General features: G+C 41.0%; 1 non-coding gene across 1 annotated transcript; it reads left to right on the top strand.

Moving 5' to 3' along the window:
• The first annotated feature begins 468 nt into the window (after window positions 1–468).
• Window positions 469–522, top strand: LOC121542234. Its single transcript, XR_005995845.2, has one exon. It is a non-coding gene; the product is annotated as a U7 small nuclear RNA (small nuclear RNA).
• The last annotated feature ends 6,863 nt before the right edge of the window (window positions 523–7,385 follow it).

Genomic DNA, 7,385 nt, shown 5'->3' with positions numbered 1-7,385 from the left:
TAGTGGTGTTGCAGACTCTGGGGCCTTTCAGAACAGGTGTATGTATATATATTGAGATCATGTGACAGATCATGTTACACTTAGATTGCAAACAGGTTGACTCTATTTAACTAATTATGTGACATCTAAAGGTAATTGGTTGCACCAGATCTTATTTAGGGGCTTCATATTGAAGGGGGTGAATGCATATGCACGCACCACTTTTCCGTTATTACTTTTTTTTCATTTCACTTCACCAATTTGGTCTATTTTGTGTATGTCCTTTACATGAAATCCAAATAAAAATCCATTTAAATTACAGGTTGCAATGCAACAAAATAGGAAAAACGCCTAGGGGGATTCATACTTTTGCAAGGCACTGTACATGCCAAGTAACGACCATATATTGTGTTCCCTGTTGTTATAGAAAAGAGCAGAAGCTCTGAACTCTATGTTCAGAACCCAGTCCTACCTACCTGCAGGTTATGGAAGATTTGCTCTTTTAGTATTTCTCCAGTTGGTTTCCTCAAGGAGAATGCCGCCCACTTCTATGTCAAATAAAAAAATTTAAAAAAAACACTTTAGTAAATACTACAGTAGAGTCCCCCAAAACACTACAGTAAATACTACAGTATACTGTACTACAGTCTGCAAAAACACTACAGTGAATATATAGTATATACTGCTCTTTTTTTACTACAGTATTTAAATTATAGTCAGATGTAAATACTAGATACTTTTTCACGTGATCGTCGAAAGAGAAGACTCATGAACACAACAGTATCGTTTGTTTTGCTCTACGACATCCACAAGCTTTACGGCAGTCGTTCAGACGCCCACATCCTAATTTTGTAGATGTCTTCTCACAAAGCCGACTGTCCAGACCTAACCGTTTGAGCTACAAACTAATAAGACATTGACAGGTAAGACGCTCACTCACTTGTTTTGCTCGGCACAAAAGTGAATAGGGCTTAAAAAGTGCCATAACCAAAGTGACTAAATATTGGTCTAATCATTTCTTAGATATAGGACAGACACTGCAGAACCTTATTCCTTATTATACATTTTTGGGACTGTCTGTTTTGCCATTTATGAATGTGTTATTCAATGCATTTCTACCCACTAGGCAAAAACTGGTTGAATCAACATTGTTCCACGTCATTTCAACCCAAAACATCTATGTGAAGACGTTGAATACACATGGAAAACTGATTGGATTTGAAAAAAGTAATCAACGTAAGGGCTTTATCTTTTTTTAAATCCAACTTTTAACCTAAATCCAATTACATGGTGACATTTTTTGTTGATTTCACGTTGCGTTCACATTAGTGAAAACTCAACCAAATGTAAATCAAAACTAGACATTGAACTGACGTCTGTGCCCAGTGGGTATGAACTTTAACAGTAAAGGCCAAATTCAATATGTTATCCCAAAATAATATAAACACAGCAAAAAAAGAAATGTCCCTTTTTCAGGACCCTGTTCGAAAATTATCCTAATTCGTAAAAATCCAAATAACTTAATAGATCTTGATTTTAAAGGGTTTAAACACTGTTTCCCATGCTTGTTCATTTAACCATAAACAATTAATGAACATGCACCTGTGGAACGGTCGTTAAGACACTAACAGCTTACAGACGGTAGGCAATTAAGGTCACAGTTATGAAAACTTAGGACACTAAAGAGGACTTTCTACTGACTCTGAAATACACCAAAAGAAAGATGCCCAGGGTCCCTGCTCATCTGCGTGAACGTGCCTTAGGCATGCTGCAAGGACGCATGAGGACTGCAGATGTGGCCAGGGCAATAAATTGCAATGTCCGTACTGTGAGACGCCTAAGACAGCGCTACAGGGAGACAGGACGGACAGCTGATCGCCCTCGCAGTGGCAGACCATATGTAACAACACCTGCACAGGATCGGTACATCCGAACATCACACCTGCGGGACAGGTACAGGATGGCAACAACAACTGCCCAAGTTACATCAGTGCTCAGACTGTCCGCAATAGGCTGAGAGAGGCTGGACTGTCGCCTATGGGCACAAACCCACCGTCGCTGGACCAAACAGGACTGGCAAAAAGTGCCCTTCACTGACGAGTTGCGGTTTTGTCTCACCAGGGGTGATGGCCGGATTGGCGTTTATCGTCGAAGGAATGAGCGTTACACCGAGGTCTGTACTCTGGAGCGGGATCGATTTGGAGGTGGAGGGTGCATCATGGTCTGGGGCGGTGTGTTACAGCATCATCGGACTGAGCTTGTTGTCATTGCAGGCAATCTCAACGCTGTGCGTTACAGGGAAGACATCCTCCTCCCTCATGTGGTACCCTTCCTGCAGGCTCATCCTGACATGACCCTCCAGCATGACAATGCCACCAGCCATACTGTTCGTTCTGTGCGTGATTTCCTGCAAGACAGGAATGTCAGTGTTCTGCCATGGCCAGCAAAGAGCCCGGATCTCAATCCCATTGAGCACATCTGGGACCTGTTGGATCGGAGGGTGAGAGCTAGGGCCATTCCCCCAGAAATGTCTGGGAACTTGCAGGTGCCTTGGTGGAAGAGTGGGGTAACATCTCACAGCAATAACTGGCAAATCTGGTGCATTCCATGAGGAGGAGATGCTCTGCAGTACTTAATACAGCTGGCGGCCACACCAGATACTGACTGTTACTTTAGATTTTGACCCCCCCCTTTTTTTCACCTGTTGTTAGTTACTCACCTGGTCTCATCAGCTCCTTATTTAGTTCAGTTCATTCGTTTGTGCCTTGTGAGGTATTGTTCGTTTTGACTCTACTAAGCCTTTTCCTAGCTCGTTTGTGAGAACCTGTTAAAGCCTTCAGTTCTAGTTTTTGATTCTCCTGCCTGTTTGCCTACCTGTGTATGACCATTGCCTGCCTGTGACCATGATTCCTGCCTTCTGCGAAAGCGTAATAAACACCTGCCGCGCTCTGCGCGTGAATCTACACCTTCTTCTCCCTGAGTATTAATAACAGGCTTAGAGTGGGGTTTTATTTTATTTAGTCTTATTCTTTAACTTTGGTTACTGCAACTATACATTTCTTCTTCTATAATATAATAAAGTGTGCATGTTCAAGATATCATGCATAGGTCATCGCAGGTGTATGGAGATCTTCACAATTGCTGCAATTATCTGCACAGACTCTCAAACGGCATTGATCACTCTTTCATCAAGTACTTTTAATGTAATCTGCTTTATAAAGAAACAAAATATCTGACATTGTATTCCCATTTGAACTTTTGCTGTGCTTGTAAATGGTTGAAAGTGCAGTGATATACATTTGGGTGAAACTAAACCAAAAAGCTGACATTGTTTTTCCATTGGAATTTGGTTGTGCTTTTAGATGGTTGAAAGCATAGTGATAACACATTGGAAACTTTTGGCTGTCTTTTTGAGTGGGTGAATATAGGTTGTAATCTCATTGATCAACATCTCAACAAAATATTACCCAATTAACCACGTTGAAACGACGTGGTATGCCCTGTGGCAACTTTTACCAATCCGTATTGTACAATCCGTATTATGTAAAGTAAGGAAGGGAGTTACGTTTATGAGCTACATGTAAGCTAAATGATGTACTGTAGGCTTAAAATTCGATTTTTGTATTATGTATATTTAATCCGTTTTGGGAAATCAGTAAAATCTACAGTCAACTGTGTCTCTGTGAAAGCAGCCTGTCAGTTTCTAATGGACACGGTGGACGTCTGCAGTCCCTGATGACTACATCACCAAACAAACGGTCACTCACCATGTCCATGGCCAGCAATCTATCTATCTGTGGCCGCACATCCCTCTATCAGTCTTACTCTCTCTCTCTTACACTCACGCGCGCACACACACACATTCCACTCTTATTTGCAATGCAGTAGCACTGTCTAACATGAGGAAAAATATAGAATTTCAGGGCTGTCAAAATATCTGCCATTCTCACTTCGGCCTACTCATGATTCTAGAGAGGGAGGTAAGGAGGAGTGATCAACATGATAAATACCAACTATTCCTCCCATATGTAAACCTCTGTATCTCTGTTCCTGCAGCTCTCAGCTTCCACACATCTACTCAGGATCTCATTATAAACACATTGTTTGGATCAGCTCAAAACCACATTTGTAGAATGATTGATTCCATCCACATGCACTGACAAAAACCTGTCACGATTTCCCACATATCTGTAGCGGGTGATTTGGACGGAGTCAGGCGCAGGAGGGTAAATGACAGAATAAATGGTTTATTCGGCAATACAGCGGTACGCAGCAATGTGTAAAATACTCCGGTGCGGTAAATACGGCGCACTGGAGAAAACAAAGCACACAGGTGAATATCCCGGTTATACAAAATACAATATAGCTCCACCGAGCTATAGTGACCTCCACAATAAACAATCACACACAAAGACAAGGGTGGCAGAGGGACTACTTATACAGGTTCTAATGAGGAGATATGAACCAGGTGTGTTTAATATACAAGACAAAACAAATGGAATGATGAGATGAGGAGCGGCAGTGTCGACGAACGCCGAAGCCTGCCCGAACAAGGAGAATAGGCAGCTTCGGAGGAAGTCGTGACAATGTCACTATACTGATTGAGGTGTAACATTTCGTTGCACCACCCATGACATAATCTTTAACATTATTGAGCTTTCTGGCCATGTTTGTTTTATAGGATGGAAGACCACTTTGAGTTTGAGGTTTGTGTGATAACTATGATAATCTGAGCTCTGATGCTTGACTCATCATTTGCCCCAATAATCACACAGATGTCAGCATGTGTGCATTTATGCGTGTGTGTGCGTTTACTGTTTTTATAAGTGTTTAATCTCAGTCAGTATGCATTGCGGGGTACTTGACTTGATTGGGCCTCACTAACAAGCAGTATGAAAATGTATGCACTCACTAACTGTAAGTCGCTCTGGATAAGGGGGAGGGGGAGAGTGTGGCCCCCTTGGAGAGTGTGTCAGCCCCACAGCATTTATCTGTCCATGACTGTTGCTCATGTTAAACCTTTCCTGGCTACCAAGTGATCATTTTAATTGATTAATATTGTGTGTACTTAAATGAACATTTTAATATTAGTGTGTGTTCAGGGACTGGGCACCAAAGGTCTTCTCTTCATTTTTTCAACTCAAGACAATAACAAACGTGATGTTAGTATGAAATAGTGATAACTTTTATGTATATTTTGCTTTTAAATTAAGACTTTATCTCAATAAAGAGGTTCTATGCCTCAACACTATGGGTATATCTCTACAGACTATCCTACTTGTTTCACTGTCAAGGTTGGCTATCATAACTCACAGCTGGCAACTGTCTGGAACTTGGCACTTGGAGGCCCTCCTTTACGAGGGAATAAGATACACATCTCAGGTTTTATGGGTAAACTCGGTGTCTGAACATTTTAATCATAATCTGTGGCATTTACTCAGAGAGCCGCCTCTCACAGGGAGTAATTAAACATTTTCCTTTTCATCATCACTTGTTTTCTGTCCTCTTCTGACACAGAGGGCCACTCAGAGCTTCTTCCCGGGAGCGCCCCACAACTCCAGACAGAACACCTGGATATTGGATGTGGGAAAGAGGGAAATCCTCTTGTCTCCTCGCCTCTTCGATTGCAAGCTGTTGATCTCTCCTCAGACTCCCCAAATTGACAATAAATCAAATATCTTCATGAGTTTTCCCAGAGAATGGAGATCAGACAAAACGATAAGGGGCTGTGTGGGGTACACCGGAGGTGGACTTAAAGATTATTGAAAATAGGTTGTATATTTAAGGCCTGTAAAGTTTGTAATTGCCTACGGAGGCTACATTTAACAGCACCCCAGCAAGTCGTTAGGTATTCTTTTTGATGGATCGACATGTTTACACAATTTTTCATTTGGGTGACTCACTGAGCATGTGCCTATTTATAATTTATATCCGTTATATGGGACAAAGTTTAATCTGGGTGCTTTTCATTTTTACTGTATTTTCCAGCAATATTCTGCAGTTAACTGATGAGAATGTTGTGAAGTAGTATCAATCTTTGCACTGTAACAGTAAGCTCTGTTGTTTCATCTCCTTGCACTGTTGCTCAGGCCTTGGTAATGATATGAGAGGGGGTCACTGTTTGTTAGATGTTTCCAAAACCTAATTGCTATTTTTTGAGTTTTTATTATTAGTGGATGTTGGCCTAATTCTGCCCTGCATGCATTGTTTGTAGTGTTCCTCTGGACATGTAGGATAATCTTACAGAACTCTGCATGCAGGGTTTCAATGGGGTGTTTGTCCCATTTGGTGAAATCTTGTTTTGCAGGTGGACCCCACACCTCACTGCCATAAAGTGCAATTGGTTCAATGACACATTCAATTAGTTTTATCCAGATTTTAATAGGTATTTCAATTTGAATTTGTTTTTTAATGGTGTAGAATGCCCTGCGTGCTTTCTCTCTCAGTTCATTCACTGCATCATTAAGATGTCCAGTTGAGCGTATTTTTAAGTAATTGTAGTGTGTGCAGTACTCTATATATTTTGTTCCAATTGAGATCTTTGGTCTAATTCACTGAGATCATCTCTGGAAAATCTTTATTTTAGTCTTTTTGGGGTTTACTGCCAGGGCCCAGGTCTGGCAGTACTGCTCTAGCAGGTCCAGGCTCTGCTGTAGGCCATGTGCTGTGGGTAACAGCAGGCATAGGTCATCTGCGAAGAGCTGGCATTTAACCTCTGAATTGTGGAGACTAACACCAGGGGCTGAGGATTTTTCTAGAATAGTGGCCAATTCGTTGATGTACATTTTGAAGAGTGCAGGGCTCAGATTGCAACCCTGGTTAAAGAATTCTGTTATTTTCTTGCCAATTTTGATGCTGCACGCATTGCCGGTATACATTGATTTAATTATGTAATATGTTTTAGCCCCTACACCACTTTCAATAACTTTGTAGAACAGTCCTGTATGCCAAAATGAATCAAATGCTTTTTGGAAGTCGATAAAGCAAACGTACATTTTAGTATTATTTTGGTGGACATGTTTATCTATCAGGGTGTGTAGGGTGTAAATATGATCGGTCGTGCAATGTTTTGGTATAAATCCAATTTGGCTTTTACTCAAGACATTGTGTTTATTAAGGAAGTTTAGAACTCTTACATGTATAATACTACAGAAAACCTTCCCCAGGTTACCGTTCACACAAATGCCTCTGTAATTGTTAGGGTCAAATTTGTCCCCGTTCTTAAAGATTGGGGTTATGAGTCCTTGATTCCAGATGTCAGGGAAATAACCTACACTCAGGATCAAATTAAACAGTTTTAATATAGCCAATTGACATTTTACACTAGTGAATTTGAGCATCTCATTTAGGATGCCATCAGGTCCACATGCTTTTTTAAATTTGAGGGCCTGAAGTTTCTTATAGAG

This window comes from Coregonus clupeaformis, chromosome 27, assembly GCF_020615455.1.
Source record: "Coregonus clupeaformis isolate EN_2021a chromosome 27, ASM2061545v1, whole genome shotgun sequence".
Classification (NCBI taxonomy): domain Eukaryota; kingdom Metazoa; phylum Chordata; class Actinopteri; order Salmoniformes; family Salmonidae; genus Coregonus; species Coregonus clupeaformis.
The sequence above is the reverse complement of the archived record's forward strand: the minus strand, read 5'-3'. Positions and strand labels throughout refer to the sequence as shown.